Raw genomic sequence first — 20,243 nt, forward strand, 5'->3', positions numbered from 1 at the left:
CACAGGGATAACTCTCACCTGAAAATGATTGTGAATCCCAACATGTTCACAGGGAATAGTTTACAAGCGCGCTAGAGGTAGAAATTTGTTGCATAAACTCTTCAGCAAATAATTCCCAGTAACCAACAGATTGGTGGAAAACAGGATGGGTTCACAAACAATTTCTGAGCAGAAGAAAAGAATAAATTAATTAGATAATTTATTCTTAATAAATAATTAGACTGGCTCTATCAAGGCCATGAATAATGGAACTTTTAAATGTTCCCTGTTGTAGAAGCAAGTTTACTTGTTATGGGCCTGATCCAAAGCCAATTGAAGTCTATTGGAGCCTTTCCATTGACTTCAGTGGACTTGGGATAAAGCCCTCTCTTGTGCTGCTTTGCACCTTGTGCTGTCTTTTGTACCTGTGCGAAGTGGGGTATCAAACACTACCAAATTAAATGAATAGTGTTTGACATTTACTTTACATGGGCTCAGGCAACTACACAAGGCGCAGGATCAGGCCCCATATACAATTGATGGTAATCAACAAGTTCAGTGTTCTGTGATGCTTTCGATTACATGGTTCTATTCAAAATGAAACTACATTGTGGTAGCAAAAAACCCCTCAAACTTCCTCTTAATGTGTATGGGAATCCTACTTTTTTCTGTGAGAGGAGTGTTTGTTTATCCCCCTCTCTTTTAACTCTGCAGAGTTGCACTGAAATGAATGGGATGCTTGCACGGAGCATTTCAATGGGACTTCACGTAATAAAACTGAAGGTTAGTAATATTACCTGTTATAGGTCTCTGGGATGGATGCAAAAAAGAAAAAAAAAAAAAGAAGTTCTTGCCAAGTGATGACCTCCTGAGGTCCCTTCCAACCCTGAGATTCTATGAACTTTAAGCAATGTCTGTGCAGCATCTCCACAGCAACACACAGATATACATTCCATGCATCCATTGTCTGGGAACTAATTGCGCTCCAACTTTCAGTTCAGAGCAAGATGCCAGCCAAGAGTCCAGTTAATCTGACTCACTGAACAGAGACTGGACAGGTAGGGTTAAACTGGGATAATCTGAGTAGGCTGATAAAGGGCTGTTCAGATGCAGATGCTCGGTCTCCCAGCATTTGGTCCACAAGCTGGAGGCCTGAGCTGAACTTAATCTGTTTGAGAGACTAAAGAGGAGACTCTGGAAAGTCTCCCAAAGCCCCAAAAGGCACCCGGTGTGCTCATTGTCGCTGCAAGAGTTGGAAAGATTTATTTTAGGATAAGTTTAGCTGGAAAAACATTATTTAAAAGTGATTTTCTTATATGTATCTTAGTAGAAGGATACACCAGTGGTAGGACACTAGTCTAGGACTTTGGAGACCCAGTTCAAAATCCTGCTCTGTCACAGACTTTGTGTGTGACCTTGGGCAAGTCACTTAGGCTCAGATTTTTAAAGCAGTGTTAGGCCTAAGTGACTTAGTTGGCTAAATCTCAGTTTACTGACATTTAATGAGACTTAGTCTCCTATTAGTCAAGGTTTTAAAGGTATTTAGGGGCCTTACTCCCACTGACCTTTGAAAGTCACTAAGTCATCTAAATCACTTTAAGTCAGATTTTAAAGGTATTTAGGTATTGCTGTGCTCAGCATTGGAGCACCTAACTGATTTAGGAGCAAAAGTCTCATTTTCAAAAGTGACTTAGGCACTTGGGAGCCCAAATCCCAGTGGCAGGATTGAAAATATGATTGTGACGGGCCCTGCATGTCAAGCTGGGCCGCCCCCGTTGTCCCCATCCGGGGTTGGTACACACTGTCACCCAGTCGTCAGGACTCCCTGTTAGGTGGGTGATTGTGGCCAAGTGGGTTCCGGACCCCTGATGGGATGACATAAACATACTTACGCAGGAACCCACAATACACATCCTGCTTCCTCTGTCACCCAGTCGTCAGGACTCCCTGTTAGGTGGGTGATTGTGACCAAGTGGGTTCCGGTCCCCTGATGGGATGACATAAACATACTTATGCAGGAACCCACAATACACATCCTGCTTCCTCCGCCTCAACTGAGCTGGGCTGCATCCTTTTATCTGTCTCTTCCACCTGGAGTATGTGCAGCAGGGGAAGGGTGAGTGGCCTCTGGAGCCCACAGTGATTGGTCCAACCCCGTTGGCCTTGTGCAGGGTTGGTACACCCCGTAACAGCAACTTACGCTGCTTAATCAGTTAGGTGTACTGCTGAATGCAGTAACACCTAAATATCTTTAAATAGCTGGGCCTAAGTCCTTGCAACGCTGAATGGAACAGCACCTAAATACCTTTAAAAATCTGGGGCTTAATGTCTCTGTGCCTTGATACCCTATCTGTAAAATGGGGATAATAGTACTTCCTTATTTCAAAGGGAAGTACATTAAAAAGAATGTGAGGTGCTAGCAGTAATGGGAGCCAAACTAGACATTTTCAAAATTCTACAAATTGTCTCCAGGGTATTTGTGATTACATGCTCACCTCTTGACCATAAGGCCGGTCACATGGTCACTTCTTGACCATAAGGCCCCACACCAGGACTTGGGTTCTTCTCAGAAATGCTACTATCAAGCTGCACTAGGTGGATACTTACTACATGCATCTGACGAAGTGGGTATTCACCCACGAAAGCTCATGCTCCAATATGTCTGTTAGTCTATAAGGTGTCACAGGACTCTTTGCTGCACTTACTACTATGATGATAATGGGGGAGAGGGGGTCATTTAAGTAGCCGAGGTAGATAGATAGAACCTGAGGAACATTCAGCAATGTTCCTGTATGATTGGAACCTAGAAGGCTGAGACTATTATCAAAGGAAACAGCCTGGGATGAGAGATGGGACCTCGGCTGTGATGTAGCAGGCAAGTGCCTGCTCTGTCTTGTTAGCAATGAAGTTCAGAAAATTAGCTAATATCCCAACATTGGTATCAGAAAAATCAGTCCTGTGCCACAAAATAAACTATCCCAAGGTCAGATTTGTGTATGTGATGGCTGTGAGCACAAGTTATATTGGCCAAAGGAATGAAAAACAGAGTAAATCCTAGTACAGATTTTTGTGGAGACCCCCCTTGACCCTACCTCAGAAACAATATGGATAATGACAGCAGCTGAAGGCAATAAACTTTGTATGTGCTAAGACTATTGAAACCATCCAAATGGTGTTTTATGCACACCAGAAAGAACAATCAATCAACGCACTCAAAACTCAAGGTCAGAGAAATAATGGTTGTCAAAATATGCCCCTGTTTTTTCTGATTCACATATATTAGAAGATGTTTCCTAAGCTGGCTGGCCCATGTCTAGATGTGAACATTAAACAAAGGAGATGCCAGAAGAGGATGGAGAAATCAGGAAAGAAGAAACAGTCAAGTATTGATCAGAGAAAGCATTTTCCCATAACACTTACAATTAAACAGGCTATGTCAAAACAAAATAAAAATGCAAGTGAGATGAGGGGCCTTTGAATACGTGCTGTGAACAGAGTGTTTGTGCTGTGAGCGGATAGGATTTTCAGAATGTATCTCCTACCAAGAGAATCAAACAGCTCTTAAATGGCTGATCAGCAGAATCAGTGTGAATGTTAAAGTCATCAAGAATAAGAAGCCTTGAGAGCCTCGTAAGTCAAAAGGCCAATAGTAAAATCACTTTGAACTGTAATAAGCAGGATGCAAATGCAGAGATGTGGTGGGTGAGATATGATCGTTCTTAAGGGTGCCAAAAATCAGTATTGTTGCTGCATTCAGGAGCACATTTTGTGAGAGAAGGTGAGGCTGGCTCAGGGGCAAAAAAGCCCAAACAAAACCAAATAACCTACAAACACTCAAACTTTGGAAATGCACGAGAAACAGATGGAACAATAAAAACATATGCAAGAATTTCCAGATCTGCAGCAGTAGGGAAGGAATGAATCCATTCTTTGCAAGTGACACAAAGCTGGTTTGAGAGCTATTTTTAATTCATTTATCAAAAAAGCTGAGTCCAAGGAATGTCCTTACTGGTAGACACTGAGGTATCACAGAGCTTTATGAAGAAGCCAGTTAGATGATTTTTGGTTAAGTAGCTAAGAGTTCAAAGTTTAATTTCAGTTTAGTCTTCCATGTAGGGACACAATATGAGTGTGTGTGGCAGGAAACAGAAACATTTATGTGTCTTTAAAAATCAGATTAAACTAATTTGGGACCACAAACCTTAAAATGATTTAGGCATAATCATATGGTCATTGCATGGTGTCACTACTGGACAAGTTAAAGTTGTTTGTGTCCCTGAACTGTGTATTTCCATACCTTAACATGCTCCAGTTTCTTTTAAGTATAACCTTAACTCAGAATTTCCTGGGTTTATAATTCTTGGTTTGGGGATAATTGTAACATGCCTAAATTACTGACATTTGCTATCACCCTTAACTGCACCTTAACACAGGTTTTGTCTGAGTATTATATATTGCAGATGGGCAGTTGTGTGTTCAGTTTTTACTCTATTACAATCTTCCTGTGTCACCTTGGGTAAGTTTCTTACCTCTCTGTGCCTCAGGTAGGTCTCTGTGAAATAGAGATAATACCTTGTCTGGCTTGTCTATTTACGTTGTAAACTTTCGGGGGCAGAGAGTTTCTTACTATTTATGTCTAGTGCCTATCACCCAATCTTGGTTGGGACTCCAGTGCACTACGATAATAAAAATAATTAATCACTCTTCGTTATTTTATTGGTCAAAACAAGGAAGATTCTTGATAATTTTAAAACAAAGGAGAAAAGCTTATGTTAGACCCCAGTTCCTCCTTTGCCACTGATAACTTTCCCTTTAAAGTCACTAACACCCCAATCTTTGTGTGGCTTCTCCCAGGAGATCCCTGGTCTGGTCTGTCTTCTGCTTCCTGATGAACCCTGGAGTGTTCCTTTATTCAAGATTGCTTCAGCTGTAGTCCAGTTTCATATTCCTTAGTTGATCCCAATTCTCTGGTTCCTTGCAGGTGAGCACCTGTCTGGTCTTTATCCTTTTAGATCTGTTACAAATACGGCTTCTTCTTTCCTGGGATAAACTGACCTAGCTACTCTTAGCACACTTCTGGTCTGTCTCGCCATTCCATGTGACCCTAATCTGTTCCTGGTCCTTTCACACTGAACAACCTTAGGACACTGCCCTCTACACCACTTCAAGCATACTACATTCAACAGGGATGATGTAGCTGACATTATCCAGAATGAAACTCATGGGTGCAGGGGATACAATGCTTTGGCTTTAGAACTTCCTACCAGAAGAGATCAGGAAGAATTCATACCTGTCTCGTTAAGAGATCATTATGAGAGACTCCTTTTAGCACAGGTCTTCTCTCAATGAGGGAGCAAGTACTAACCCCAAGATTTCTTTCTCCCATAGATATTTGTCTTCTAAGAAACCACAGGTAATAAACCTCTCTAGACATATCAGGATGCCAAGAATTTTAATAATTTTATTTGGTACCTGGATATCACCACAAATTCATAGCTACATGGATACCTGTGTACTTCTCAAACAGTAGGTGTTAAAATCTTTTTTATATCTATTTCCTGTCTCTTTAATTTCTCCAAGTTCTTTTTTTCCCTTCAATATTTTAAATGGAAATAATATAATTTATACTGTTTTTGATGTCAGTGAGGAAAATAAATTATCTTCCAGGTTTATTCAAAAATTGATGAGGACTGGATATGTCTAGTTTAGGATTTACTCTCCTGTTGTAATTTGAGTTCACTGATTGCTTGCAGATTGATTAGAGTTAGCGAACACATTTGTAAATGCTAATTTAAACATTCCACAAACATTTGTTTCAGGATGCAGGCATTTATGGTTTACCCAAGCATTTATGGAATGTCTAGAGTTGACTAGTATTTACAGTCATGTTAAGTAACTCTAATTAACTGGCAATCAATTAACTCGAGTTAAGACAGAATCTCCCACTCTAATATAGACAGAGCCTGTGATCTCAAGGTTTTCTAATTCCATGATGAATTCCAAAAATGAGTTATAGGGTCAGGTAGGTGGTAGCAGCAAGATCTAGAGAAGGCTTTCAAGTCCAATTATTAAATATGTAGGGAGTAAGAAGTTTGAAATATCTACCCAAGAAGATATCTCTTAGGATTTTGTGCATGGGGGAAGATATTGTATATTGGGCAGCATCCCTGACAAAAGCAGGCTGTGGGGAAGTGGACCAGTTGGCTGCTCTGAAAAATCAAGAAGAGGCAGTGGGATGTTAGCCTTCTGGCAGTAGAAAGTAAGGCCTAGTCTAGCCTAGTGGCTTTATCAAGAGGTGAAGAAGATCAAGAGGTGACTTGATTGTGGTGTTTAAATTCTTTAGCACCTGGTATTTTTTTTCCAGTGAAAGTGCTCTTTTATCTAGCAGAGAAAGGTATAACAAGAAACAATGGCTAGAAGTTAATGTTAGACGAATTCAGACTGAAAAAATGGTGCAAATTTTTAACTGTGAGGGTGGCTAACCATTGAAAGAAATTACCAAGGGAAGTGGTAAAGTTTCAATCTCTTTATTTCTTCAAATCAAGCCTGGATGGCTTTCTGGAAGGAATGCTTCATTCAAATAAAAGTTATTGGGCTCAATGCCGGGGTAACTGGATGAAATTCTATGGTCTGTGCTATACTGAAGGTCAGACTAGATGATCTAATGGTCCCTTCAGGCCTTAAAATCTATGAATCTAAGAATTTGGCTCATAGCATTTATCTTCATTTGTTAGATGACAGAGCATCTGAGTGACATAGCAATAGGTAAGTTGTGCTAGTCGGTTCTCCAAACCAAGGGAAAAGTATGGTTTGAAAGTGAGTTCTAGGTGCCCTGTTAATACAGCGCAAGTGTTTAAAAGCAAAAATAGAATAGGCAGTCAGTCAAAATATTGCGGCTATTCAAAGTATTGAAGTAAAATGGATCATAATGCACGGGTGTTCAATTAAAAGTTATTTCAACCCTTTGGGAATTATGAGCCATTTATTTCCTTTCTATAGAGACTGATTAGGGGACATTATGTTGATGGAAGAGGAGTATATGAGGCAATAAGTAGCTTTCACAGGTGCTTACATGCCCAAGGGAATCAATGCTATTTGATAACTGCGAACATTGTTTATGGCCTCATACAATGCATTCTTATTATGGCATAACAAGACAAAGGAAGATCATCATAAAAATGGGAGTAAGAAATTTGCCTTTCTTGCCTCATGAAGTTTTGAAAGTTCTTTGCTTCTGCTTTCTCAGGCATAAATATTCAAAGGCGGGGCTAAATATGAATAACTGATTGAGGGAATGACCTGTTTGGAAATACAGTGATGCTTCTGAACACAGACTGTGTCAATAAAGACTTCAGTCCTGCTATAGGTTGAACCAAGACTGAAATCAGTTTCCCCAAAACTTCATGCATAGACAAGTTCCTTAGAACGCAGCAGCTATGTTCAATCCACTTCACGGTGTGGTCTTTTCCACCTCGACTGCGTATTTCTGTAGTAACTACTGTTATGAGAGATGTCTGAATACATGGAAATAGTTAATAGATGAAATGCCAATAGATGGTCCTGAAGAATATGTAGCAAAGTTCCTGGTTTTCGTAAGACCAGTAAAACTTCTTGTGGTTGTGCACTGCAAATGGCTTCCTCTGTGCAGCTCTTTAGTTACATGAGTTCTTAACACAGTGTCAGAATAAAAGAGTTTCAAAAAACCTGGGCTGACCTTGTACCTGCTGCTGGGTGCACCTCTTCCTCTGAACTGCCTTGCCCTCCTGTGGTTGGAAGCCACATTACGATATCAGCTGGCAGATATAAGCAGCAGTCATCCAGTTCTGAGCAGGTGCAGAGGTTTGGTCCGGCATGTGCCATAGAGAAATAGTGTCACCTATTGACCATAGCCCCTAACCCCCCTCCTTGCTGCCTTTCCTCTTCCAAACCTGAATGCAGTGATTAAAACTCTAACAGCGTTAAAAAACTCTAACCCCGTCTTGCTGTGACCAAAGCTCTGAGTTTATCTCCCCAGCTGTCAGATGACAGACCAGTTTAAACCCACCTTCCATCCATCTGAAAAACCGCTGGCAAAAGTCCTGATTTCCTATGAACTTCCAAAAACTATCACAATAAACATATATACTGTTGGTTGTTGCTATATTATTTTGTTTCCTTTCATTCTGAATTCAATAAAAACATACTGATTTTGTTTTCCCCCTATTACTGTGGAATCTGCAACCAGAGAGCAGCCAGACCGTAGAAATCAGGAGCTCCTGCCTCAGAGTCTGACACAGACTGCAGAACCCCATGCATGTAGGACACTAGTCTGCACCTGTTTAACAGGGCTTCCTTCGCTCATTGACGAGGATCTCTGTGTGTCTGTTTAAAAACAAGCTTTGTTTTGCCCTAATTAATTTTCACTCCTGCTTTCATGGCTGACCTTTTCTATCAGCTCTTGAAGATCAAATGGATTTTCTGTGTAGCTGAGGTAGTTCAGCTATTATTCCCTAGAGCTGTGCTCCTTTACTCATCCCAGGGGAAGGAAAACCATTTATGCAAGATGTTTAAGATATTTTCAAGAGAAACTGTGAAGAGCTTAGCTGTGTTTTCTGACTTTAATATTCTGGCACACAGCATAAGCCAATTAAGATCCTATTTTCATGGATATTTTTATGCAGTATTTATATAGACCCGAATATGACATAACACATTGCTTGTTTTAGACATAGGGGCTGCGCAATAATATACACACTCCTTATTCTTAACAGGCACAGACCTTCCTCATCGGGGAAAAAAAACATTGTCCTATACAAGTCACTGCAATTTGTGCAATGGTGGAGGTAGGGGCATCCAATGGCTGTGGCCAGATCCCCTGACTGCTCTGGTTGTGCCCTGGTCTTTTGAATATTCTACAATATTATGGAATAAATTGGCAAACTTACAAAACAAAGAGATTTTTAATTAATTAAATATTAAAATAAACAAGATAAGCAGGATAGTATCAACTGGCATTTTACATAGTCTAGAGACAGGGTGACACCGTGGTAATATGCACTAGCACACTCTGGGCAGAACTTGGCACTTCATCTCACGGTAGAACTAGAGGGGGTTCTCAGTAGGGTGACAAAGGGCACGGAAAAACTCATGGCAAGATATGGAACAGACTAGGATTGTTTATTGTTAAACTCTGACAACTCTCACTTGTGCAGGTTGTTCTCTTATAGGAACTTTTCCCCCCATAGAATCATAGAATCACAGAATCTCAGGGTTGGAAGGGATCTCAGGAGGTCATCTAGTCCAACCCCCTGCTCAAAGCAGGACCAAACCCAACTAAGTCATCCCAGCCACGGCTTTGTCAAGCCTGACCTTAAAAACCTCTAAGGAAGGAGATTCCACTACCTCCCTAGGTAACCCATTCCAGTTCTTCACCACCCTACTAGTGAAAAAGTTTTTCCTAATATCCAACCTAAACCTCCCCCTCTGCAACTTGAGACCATTACTCCTTGTTCTGTCATCTTCTACCACTGAGAACAGTCTAGATCCATCCTCTTTAGAACCCCCTTTCAGGTAGTTGAAAGCAGCTATCAAATCCCCCCTCATTCTTCTCTTCTGCAGGCTAAACAATCCCAGTTCCCTCAGCCTCTCCTCATAAGTCATGTGCTCCAGCCCCCTAATCATTTTTGTTGCCCTCCGCTGGACTCTCTCCAATTTATCCACATCCTTCTTGTAGTGTGGGGCCCAAAACTGGACACAGTACTCCAAATGAGGCCTCACCAGTGCTGAGTAGAGGGGAATGATCACATCCCTTGATCTGCTGGAAATGCCCCTACTTATACAACCCAAAATGCCATTAGCCTTCTTGGCAACAAGGGCGCACTGTTGACTCATATTCAGCTTTTCATCCACCGTAACCCCTAGGTCCTTTTCTGCAGAACTGCTGCCCAGCCATTCGGTCCCTAGTCTGTAGCAGTGCATGGGATTCTTCCGTCCTAAGTGCAGGACTCTGCACTTGTCCTTGTTGAACCTCATCATATTTCTTTTGGCCCAATCCTCTAATTTCTCTAGGTCCCTCTGTATCCTAGCCCTACCCTCCAGTGTATCAACCACTCCTCCCAGTTTAGTGTCATCTGCAAACTTGCTAAGGGTGCAGTCCACACCATCCTCCAGATCGTTAATGAAGATATTGAATAAAACCGGCCCCAGCACCGACCCTTGGGGCACTCCACTTGATACCGGCTGCCAATTAGACATGGAACCATTGATCACTACCCGTTGAGCCCGACCATATAGCCAGTTTTCTATCCACCTTACCGTCCATTCATCCAGCCCATACTTCTTTAACTTGCTGGCAAGAATACTGTGGGAGACTGTATCAAAAGCTTTGCTAAAGTCCAGAAATAGCACATCCACTGCTTTCCCCTCATCCACAGAGCCGGTTATCTCATCATAGAAGGCAATTAGGTTAGTCAGGCATGACTTGCCCTTGGTGAATCCATGCTGACTGTTCCTGATCACTTTCCCCTCCTTTAAGTGGTTCAGGATTGATTCCTTGAGGACCTGTTCCATGATCTTTCCAGGGACTGAGGTGAGACTGACTGGCCTCTAGTTCCCTGGATCTTCCTTCTTCCCTTTTTTAAAGATGGGCACTACATTAGCTTTTTTCCAGTCATCATGCTTCTCTGGGGACTGGCTCCCTAAAGTTGGCAGAACCAAGCAGCACTAATCCTGTAGTGGCCATTTTGCAACTGGTTGCTGCATGAGTCTCTTTTCCAGGTGGTAAGTTCTGTTAATACCTGTTACGCTTTCCTCTAGTTTCCTAGCAGATATTTCTGAGGAGACTAGCATATTCCCACAGCTAAATATACATATTTTATAAATTCCTTAATTACTAGATGTAAAATGAAAAGCCCAGAGATTGCAGTATTGACTAAGACTTATCCATGTACCTAAACAAAATGAAATCAGATTAATAAACATCTGGCCATGCTTCTTAGATTAACTTTATGTCGTACCTTGCATCTTGAAGACTGCCCAATATCTTTTACAAATGTAACAGATCACACACGAGAATTGTTCTATTCATTACTGAAGTGCAGCTCTTTCTGGAGCGAAACACAGCTGCTGTTTAACAGTATTGACCAAACTGGACAGTCTCTATGTAAAAGAATAAATAGACACAAATCAGACATCAGCAATGGTAACATACAAAAGCCAATAGGAGAACACTTCAATCTCCCTGGACATTCAATAGCAGATTTTAAAGTTGTCATTCGTCAACAAAAGAACTTCAGAAACAGACTTCAAAGAGAAACTGCAGAGCTACAATTCATTTGCAAACTTAATACCATTAATTTGGGCTTGAGTAGGGACTGGGAGTGGCTGGCTCACTACAAAAGCAATTTTCCCTTTCTTGGTATTGACACCTATTCATCAATTATTGGGAGTGGCCCACATCCACCCTGACTGAATTGGCCCTGTCAGCACTGGTTCTCCACTTGTAAAGTAACTTCCTTCTCTTCATGTGTCAGTATATTTATGCCTGGATCGCTAACTTTCACTCCATGCCTCTGAAGAAGTGGAGGGTTTTTTTTTACCAACGAAAGCTTATGCCCAAATAAATCTGTTTAGTCTTTAAGGTGCCGCCGGACTCCTTGTTGTTTTTGTGGATACAGACTAACAAGGCTACCCTTCTGATGTATAACAGTGTGCAACAATGGATCATAACCACGTTGGGCAGGAAGCAACAATTTTGTCCAGTCAAAAGTTCTAAAATTTTTATTTATGTATTTATTTATTTATTTTGGTAGTTGGATTGTATATACCTGGATTGTATAGTCAGGATCTGGTGCTAGCACAACTTCTCTTGCAAAAGGCTATGTGGTGTCTTTAATGACCACAGGGATCAATCAAGATCTTATTTATATATTGCATCTACAGTATGGCACCTCCATCAGCAGCACTGTGCCTCCTGCCAGCATTCAGGGCTGGCCTTACCATGAGGTGAAATGAGGCAGCCACCTCAGGTGCCAGACTGTTGGGGGGGGGGGCACCAATAGGACCCAGAGTGTAGAAAATTATGTCTGCTGTGGGTGCATACGTATTCTCTCTGCTCCAGATGCACAGAGATGGTGAAGTGCTGTGCTGGAGGAAGGAGGGCACAATAGACATAACAGGTAGGCAGGAGAAAAGGTGAGAGGGAATAACAGAAAGCAGCAAGAGCTGCAGGGAGAGAGAGAAGGAGGAGCCTCTTATGTATCTCTCTAGCACCCCCAGAGTCCTGGACTGATTAACACCAGCTTCTCAGGGAGCTCCCTGTTTCCTGCTGCTTCTCTGAACCCACTTGAGGAGAACAGGCAGTCAGCTGAAGTAGTAGGAGCCAGTTAGGCCCTTAAGACGCTGATATCTTCCCTCACTCAGGCCCTGCTACCAGCCAGCTTATTTGTCCCCTTCAACTGAGTGTTGAGCGCCACTAAAGCTGGCACAGAACAGCAGTCATGAGTGAAAGAAGAAAATGCCCCTCTGGGGCAGCATTCAGAAAAAAGAAGGAAAGCAAAGGAAGCTTTTCTATCTAAGCAGGAAGGAGCTTTCCTGAGATACATAGACACAAATGTTCACGGTGAGCCTTCCGGCTCCAGTGAGGATAAGTGGTGAGGAGATGCCTAATCTTCCAGTTAGTCAGTGTGCAGGTGACCTGGCAGCTATTGCAGCATCCATATCTTCATCTCAAATGGATGTAACCATGCACATTCCTGAAGAAAAGTGTAGATCAGAGAAGAGTGTGGTGGAGGCGCAAGAAACAGCTGCTGCTGAGTTTAGTTCCTTAACTCTAGATGATCCAGAAGCAGGGGTGGCTCTAGACACTTTGCCACCCCAAGCACGGCGTCATGCCGCAGGGGGCGCTCTGCCTCTCGCTGGTCCCACGACTCCGGTGGACCTCCCGCAGGCGTGCCTGTGGAGGGTCCGCTGGCACGCCTGCGGGAGGTCCACCGGAGCCGCGGGACCAGCGGACCCTCCGCAGGCATGCCACCGAAGGCACCCTGCCTGCCGCCCTCCCGGCGACTGGCAGAGCGCCCCCCCGTGGCATGCCACCCCAAGCACACGCTTGGCATGCTGGGGCCTGGAACCGCCCCGTCCAGGAGCCTGATGGACTTCCTTGAACTGCATGGGCCACAACAAGTGAAAAACTTCATGTTCCCCAAAGACAATGAAAATAGAAGTTTCCATTCAACACATCACTGGCGTGACATCCCCAGTGGTGACAAAGTGGAGAGACCATGGCTTATGTACTCAAACCCCCAGAATGCTGCATACTGGTTTTGTTGCAAATTCTTCCAGTCTAATGTTCCAGCCACATTGGGTTCTACAGGAACAAAGGACTGGAAAAATCTGGCTAGAAATTGGCAAGCCATGAGAAGGCAGCAAATCACCAGAGAGCACAGGCATGCGTAGCACATTTCATTAGGGTGTGCACCCAGGGAGCCCTGCTCTACCCTGTCCCCACCTTGCCCTAGCCCTGCCCCCATCCACTCCCTCATACTTTCCAGCCCTGACTGCTCCCCTCAGAACCCCCAACTCCCCGCTCCTTGTCCCCTGACTACCCCCTCTTGGGACCCCTGCCCCTAACTGCCCCCTAGGACCCCACCCCCTATCTAAGCCTCCCTGCTTCTTGTCCCCTGACTGCCTCCCTAGGACCCTATCCCCTACCTGTCCCCTGACTGCCCCAACCCTTATCCACACCCCTATCCCCAGACAGACCCCCGGGACTCCCATGCCCCATCCAACCGATCCCTACCCCCTGACAGGACCCCCACAACTCCAGGGTTGGGACTCCAGTGCACTACAATAATAAAAATACTAAATCACTCTTCATTATTTTATTTGTCAAAACCAGGAAGATTCTTGATAATTTTAAAACAAGAGACCCCCCCACACCCTAACTGACCCCCCAGGACCCTCCTTGATCCCTGTCCCGTGACTGCCCTGACCCCTATACACCCCCACCTCCCGACAGACCCCAGGACTCCCATGCCCCATCCAACCCCCCTGCTTCCTGACTGCCCTCTCCAGAGACCCCCCATCCCTAACCACCCCGCCCGGGATCCCACCCCCTATCCAACCCACCCTGCTCTCTGTCCCCTGACTGCTCCCACCCCTTATCCAAACCCCCCTGGCCTGGACCCCTTACCATGAGGCTCCTAGCACCATGTTCTGCTCTGCGCAGAGCCAGACACGCTGCCCTGCGGGAGCGCACAGCCCCAGGCCCCACAGCACTGCACGCATGGCAGCATGGCTTTAGAGGAGAGGGGAAGGTGGGGCGTGGGGGAGGGGCCGGCAGCTTGCTGCGCTCAGCCGGGCGTGCTGGCCTGGGACCGCGGACCCCGCAGCTTGCCACGCTGAGAGAGTGGGGCCATTTGCCCACCCCTGCATTAGGGTGTGCCTGGGCACACCCCGTGCGCACACCTATGCCAGAGAGCATTCTATAGGTGGAGAGAGCTTGAGATGAGACTAAGGTTAAAGGCCACCATAGATGACCAGCAGCAATGTAAGATTGTGTCAGAGTCTCTTTACTGGCATAATGTTCTGAAAAGGCTCATTGCCATTGTGAGAATGCTTGCTACTCAAAACCTAGCACTGCGTGGCACTTCAGATCAGCTGTATGTGCCAAACAATGGAAACTTCCTTAAAATTGTGGAGCCGATGGCTGAGTTTGATGCTGTACTCCAGGAGCATCTAAGAGTCACCACCCAAGAAATGTACACACACCACCGCCTTGGAAAAACAATTCAAAATGAGATCATACAGTTACTGGCAACAAAAGTCAAACAGAAGATTGTGGCAGATCTGAAGTCAGCAAGATGTTATTCTGGTCTGCACACCTGACATCAACCATATGGAACAAATGACTTTAATGGTGCATTTTGTAACAACAGCATAACCTAGTGAAAATGTCCCTGCAATGGTGACTGTCAGAGGGCATGTTCTAGGATTTATTGACATTGCTGATACTACAGGAGCTGGTATGAAAAATGTGCTTCTTAAAAAGCTGGAAGATACAGGAATTGCGATAGCTGACATGAGAGGTCAGGGCTACGATAATGGTGCCAACATGAGAGGAAAGAACAGAGGAGTGCAGACATGGATCTGAGAATTAAACCCTCGAGCTTTTTTTGTCCCATGCAGTTCTCATTCATTGAACTTAGTGGTCAGTGATGCAGCATCAGCTTCTAGTGAGGCTGCTGAATTTTTTAGTGTAATTCAAAGCATCTATGTATTTTTCTCTGCATCAACTCATTGATGGCAAATTTTGAAGCAACATCTGGGAACATCCTCTCTGACACTGAAACCACGGAGTGCCACACGATGGGAAAGTTGAATGGAGGCGATGAAGCCTATCAAACACCAAATTGGGAAGATAGATGATGCCATAGTTGCCATTATGGAGGATAATGCTATGACTGGAACTGTTTGTGGGAGGACAGTGGCAGAGGGAAATGGAATCACCAGAAACATACTTAACTTCAAATTTCTTTGTGGCTTAATGTTGTGGCATGACATACAGTTTGAAATAAATGTTGTAAGCAAGAGACTCCAAGGTGTTGACCTTGATATATCTGGAGCAATGGAACAACTGGACAAAGCAAAGTCATACCTACAGTTTTATCGGTCAGATGAGGGATTTCAAAATGTTCTGAAGAGTGCACAGAAGTTGGCAGAGGAACTTCATACTTAAGCTATTTTCCAACCCATTCAAGAATACAAGAGTCACCGAAGAAGAAGACATTTTGATTATGAGGCACGGGATAATCCCACAAGAGACTCCAAACAACAATTCAAAGTTGAATTCTTTAACCGGGTGATAGATTGTGCAATACAGTCAGTTGAAGAACCTTTCATGCTCCTCAAGGAACACAGCAGTATATTTGGAATGTTGTATGATATTCCAAAACTCCTCATTGTACCTGAAGAAGACCTACACCAGCAATGCAGGGCACTAGAGACAGTGATGACACATGATGACATGTGCGATATTGATGCGAGTGATTTAGGTGATGAACTGAAAGCCCTTTCAAGATACATTTCAGCATGATCAACTCCAAGGGCTGTTCTGGAATGTATGTGCACAAATAAGATGACCACTCTCTTTCCTCTTTTGTTGCTCTGGGAATCCTTCTAACACTTCCTGTAACAGTTGCCAGTGGATAACGCAGCTTCTCCAAGCTGAAGTTAATAAAAACACATCTACGCTCCACAATGACACAGGAGAGGCTGGTTGGCCTTGCAACCATCTCAATAGAGCACAAGCTGGCCCAGACTGTGGACCTTCAGGAAGCAGTTCAAATCTTTGCATCACTTTGATTATTCAAACAGATAAAAATGCCAGTGTTTACTATGCAGACAAGAAAAGTTACATTTGCTGTTCAGGCGTTTGAAAGTTAAGTGTTTTTTAAAAATTTTGAACAAAGCATTTGAAGTTGTTCGTTCTTCTTTATTGAGGTAAGTAGCAGAGCACTACCATGAGAGGAGTAGAACAGGAAGAAAGCAGAACTGAGACCTTTCAAAGTTTTGGTCCAAGTGAGGGAGCATGGGGGCGTCATTTGAACTCCCTGCCTCAGGTGCCAAAATGTTGAGGGCCAGCCCTGCCAGCATTCAGGGACACTGCTTCAGAACTGACTCAGAGGAAAAGTACCATCTGCTGAGTCACACACAATACTCCCTGCAGCTCTGTACACTTTCTTTAGATGTCTCCCATTCCGAGGTTGACCAGGACCAAAGAAGCTTAACTGATCAGAATGAATGAAAACTGAGCACAAAGTGGCCTGGTTGCACATGATACTGGGGAAAAAATTGTATTTGAATTAAGTGTTTCCAAAAGTAGCTAGAAGTGGAAGGTTATAAGTTATTACTTGAAAAGTAGACCGGTTAGAAGACTGCTGCTTGAGAATAGTTTCTGCTATTTTTTTTTTGGTAGGGAGCAGAGCCTTTCATTTAGATTATTGATGTTCAGCTGAATTTACTGCAGCTACAATTTGTCTAATCCTTGTATTTGGGATGGGGAGGGGGGATGAAAAAAGAAAAAAAAGAAAATTACTGAGGAATTTGTATGACAGCTTCAGGGAAATAAAAAAAAATGTGCGTTTTATTGCATTAAATGTGAAAATAAAAAATGGAATGTGCTTTCTATTATTTACCTTGATATTAAATTTAATTATTTTACACTTGCATCTATATTTATATTTTTTAATTGATATTTGTAGTGCTGCTGGCAGTGACTCAAGAGCATGACTTTAAGGAACCCGGGCACAACCCCAAACAGGTTGTGAATTCTACACTTGGATTTCACCAATCAAGTATCAGGTGTAAACTCCTCAGGCACTGTAATAGTCTAAACAGGGAATCATAGACAGTCCCCTTGCCACGCAGGTGAGCATACCTTTGTGTTAGATGGTTCCTTACCCTGAGAATCACGGCGTTATTCCCAAAGGACCAGTCATTTACCCCAAGTCAACTGTACTTTAGATTTTGCAGCTGATCCTGTAATGAACTATATAAAGATTTGTTAAATAGGAAAAGGAAATATGAGAGTTATTTACAAGGTTAAAGCAAGTAAACACAAGTTCACAAATGAGTTACAATCTTAAATTTCAAAAGGTAGTAGAAGCTTCTATAATCTGCAAGCTGTATATATCTTAAGCAGCTGGGGATCTCTTGCTTAAGCTTGGAAAAACCTTGTCCCCCAGAGTCTAAGCAGCATAGAGATAATTAGTTCCTTCGTGTTAAGGGTTTTATCCTGCTCCTGCAAACTCAGCTGATGGGAGGAATCCATTTGTGTGACTCATCTTCACAGAAAGGGCAAAATGACAAAAGTCTTTTATCTTCTTGTTGATGGTGTGTAGGGAAATTCCAGTTGCAGCATCATATAATAGTCCATCTAGTATCAAAGGACCTTTCCTTTTGTGAACACCTTCTGTTGAAGATCAGCCCCTCACACTAATTAATGTCTCTCTTCTGTCTGGCGATTTACACAGCCACGGAGATTCACAATATAACCACTCCAACATTAGCTTACAGTATGGGATACAGAGGTTATAAGTGAGATTAATCAACTCTCAAACATTTAATAAAGTCTAAAACTAAACCCATTCTTATAAATCTAATACCTATTTTAACAATACCAACACACAAATGAGCCAGACTGATTCCAGCTATGTATTTATCAGTGTTAAATTGACACATGGGGACCTTAGCATGAGCTGGCACCTTGTCTGCCAGCATAAGCACATTCTTTTTAAATTAAAGATAAGCAGAATTGATGGTACAAGTTATTTTCTGAAGTATTAAAACAGAGGGTGACAGATACAAAAGATATGGGAATACAGCAAATTTGAGGCACTACAGACTGAGTTACAATGAATATCCTTATTGTTAGTATAAATAGTTACATGAGTTTTTATCAGCCCATCCTATTTGCCTCATCTTTCCTTAAACAGTTCAGTTATTAATCTCATAAAGTCAATATGTCGTTCCATTTTTCTTGTTTCTTGTACTCTGAGCAACCACATTTCTGTAAAGAGTATTTGTTTTTTGCAGCCATAGTGATGCAATATATTTACTGGCTGTGCTCGCAATTATTCTAACCAGGTATTTCTGATTCTTTAATTTCAGCAGATCAGTAATAGAAATGCATTTGTCTCCTGGACAAATTGTTAGCAGGAAGTGTAGAGGCTTTGGCAGCTGGTTGAGCTTTTAGCACCTGAAACAGTCTAGGAGGCAAGTTGGGTAAGAACATTAGCTGGATGATCAGCAGGGAAACAATTAATAATGTTGACATTAAATTATCATCATGTTCATGGTTCTCAGACAATCAAGATAAACGGGGCAGTTCAAGCTGCTTACAGCTGACATTTCAGGCTGTCTGCAGACTCTGGAAGTCGTGATTGCATCTCACATGTAGGCTTATGTCTTCAGTGCAAAAAAATATGTTTTTACATCAGGATGGCTAACTCAAGATAACTAGCTCGACATAAAATCCTACTGAACACAAGGCACTGTTTAATTTTCACCGATCTATTACTAGTTGAGATTGATTCTAAACCTCCCACTTTGGGTTTACCAAGACAGTGCCTTGTTTCCCCTTGGATTTGATGTTGAGGTAGTGATCTTGAGTGAAGATTTTTGCAGTGAAGACAAAGCCACAATCTCAGATTTATTTAATCGTTGATCCATGTAAATGTCACTTCTGTTGGAAGTGCATGGAATGTATAATTTTCCTTTCTGCTGTTTCACTGAACATTTTTGTTGCTGTTTATCTCTTTTCTTCAGCCTTGCCACCAGATGTATTATTGATGAGTGGTAACGAGACAGACATTTCCAGCTGCTGCAGCTACCAACTAAGCTTTATTTATGAATTTATTAATTCCGGCGCTGAAGGATGCTTGCTGTGGTTGCTTTTCCATAGGGCGGAAGACTCACCTTATTAAATATTTATCATCACGGAGTACACACTTCTCCTCACTTTACTATTCAACACATATAGGAAAATGGAAGCCACAGACCATACACGTAAGACCAAACGAAATGAGCTAAGTTTTCAAAGGGGCTTCCTAAATTACACCTGCAAAATCCTAAGGTCAGAAGGGCTCATTGTGATCATCTACTGAGACCTCCTGCGTAACACAGGCACTAGCTTTCACCCAGCTCAACAACATATGCCTGACTGAAATTAGAAGTGATGGAATGGGTAAGACAGAGTCTGTTTGGACCAAAATCACTTTGAGGAAGAAAGTTACTCTTTAATGTTTTTAATGAAATAAATACTACTGGGAATTGTGTGATTATGGGAGGCATTAATTTCCCAGATATTGGTTGGAGAACAAGTGTGAATAATAATAGTAGGACCCAGATTTTCCTGGATGCAATAGCTGACGGATTTCTTGGGGAGGGATAGCTCAGTGGTTTGAGCATTGGCCTACTAAATCCAAGCTTGTGAGTTCAATCCTTAAGGGGGCCATTTGGGGATTGGTCCTGCTTTGAGCAGGGGGTTGGACTAGACACCCTTCTAACCAGGGATGAGATTGCAGAGCCATTGGCCATTATCTTTGAAAAATCATGGCGATCGGGGGAGGTCCCGGATGACTGGAAAAAAGCTAATGTAGTGCCCATCTTTAAAAAAGGGAAGAAGGAAGATCCAGGGAACTACAGGCCAGTCAGTCTCACCTCAGTCCCTGGAAAAATCATGGAACAGGCCCTCAAGGAATCAATTCTGAACCACTTAAAGGAGGGGA

The 20,243-nt window shown here is 42.9% G+C and overlaps 1 long non-coding RNA gene across 3 annotated transcripts; it reads left to right on the forward strand.

The window, feature by feature from the left end:
- The first annotated feature begins 1,961 nt into the window (after positions 1-1,961).
- LOC123362653 lies at positions 1,962-19,731 on the forward strand. Of its 3 annotated transcripts, none has more exons than XR_006576507.1 (3): positions 1,962-2,095; positions 17,217-17,382; positions 19,282-19,730. It is a non-coding gene; the product is annotated as an uncharacterized LOC123362653 (long non-coding RNA). The 3 variants fall into 3 exon arrangements; XR_006576506.1 differs by lacking the exon at positions 1,962-2,095 and adding an exon at positions 4,833-4,960 and having other exon boundaries at positions 19,282-19,731; XR_006576508.1 differs by lacking the exon at positions 1,962-2,095 and adding an exon at positions 5,370-5,505 and having other exon boundaries at positions 19,282-19,731.
- The last annotated feature ends 512 nt before the right edge of the window (positions 19,732-20,243 follow it).

This window comes from Mauremys mutica, chromosome 2 (genome assembly GCF_020497125.1).
Source record: "Mauremys mutica isolate MM-2020 ecotype Southern chromosome 2, ASM2049712v1, whole genome shotgun sequence".
NCBI classification, from domain to species: domain Eukaryota; kingdom Metazoa; phylum Chordata; order Testudines; family Geoemydidae; genus Mauremys; species Mauremys mutica.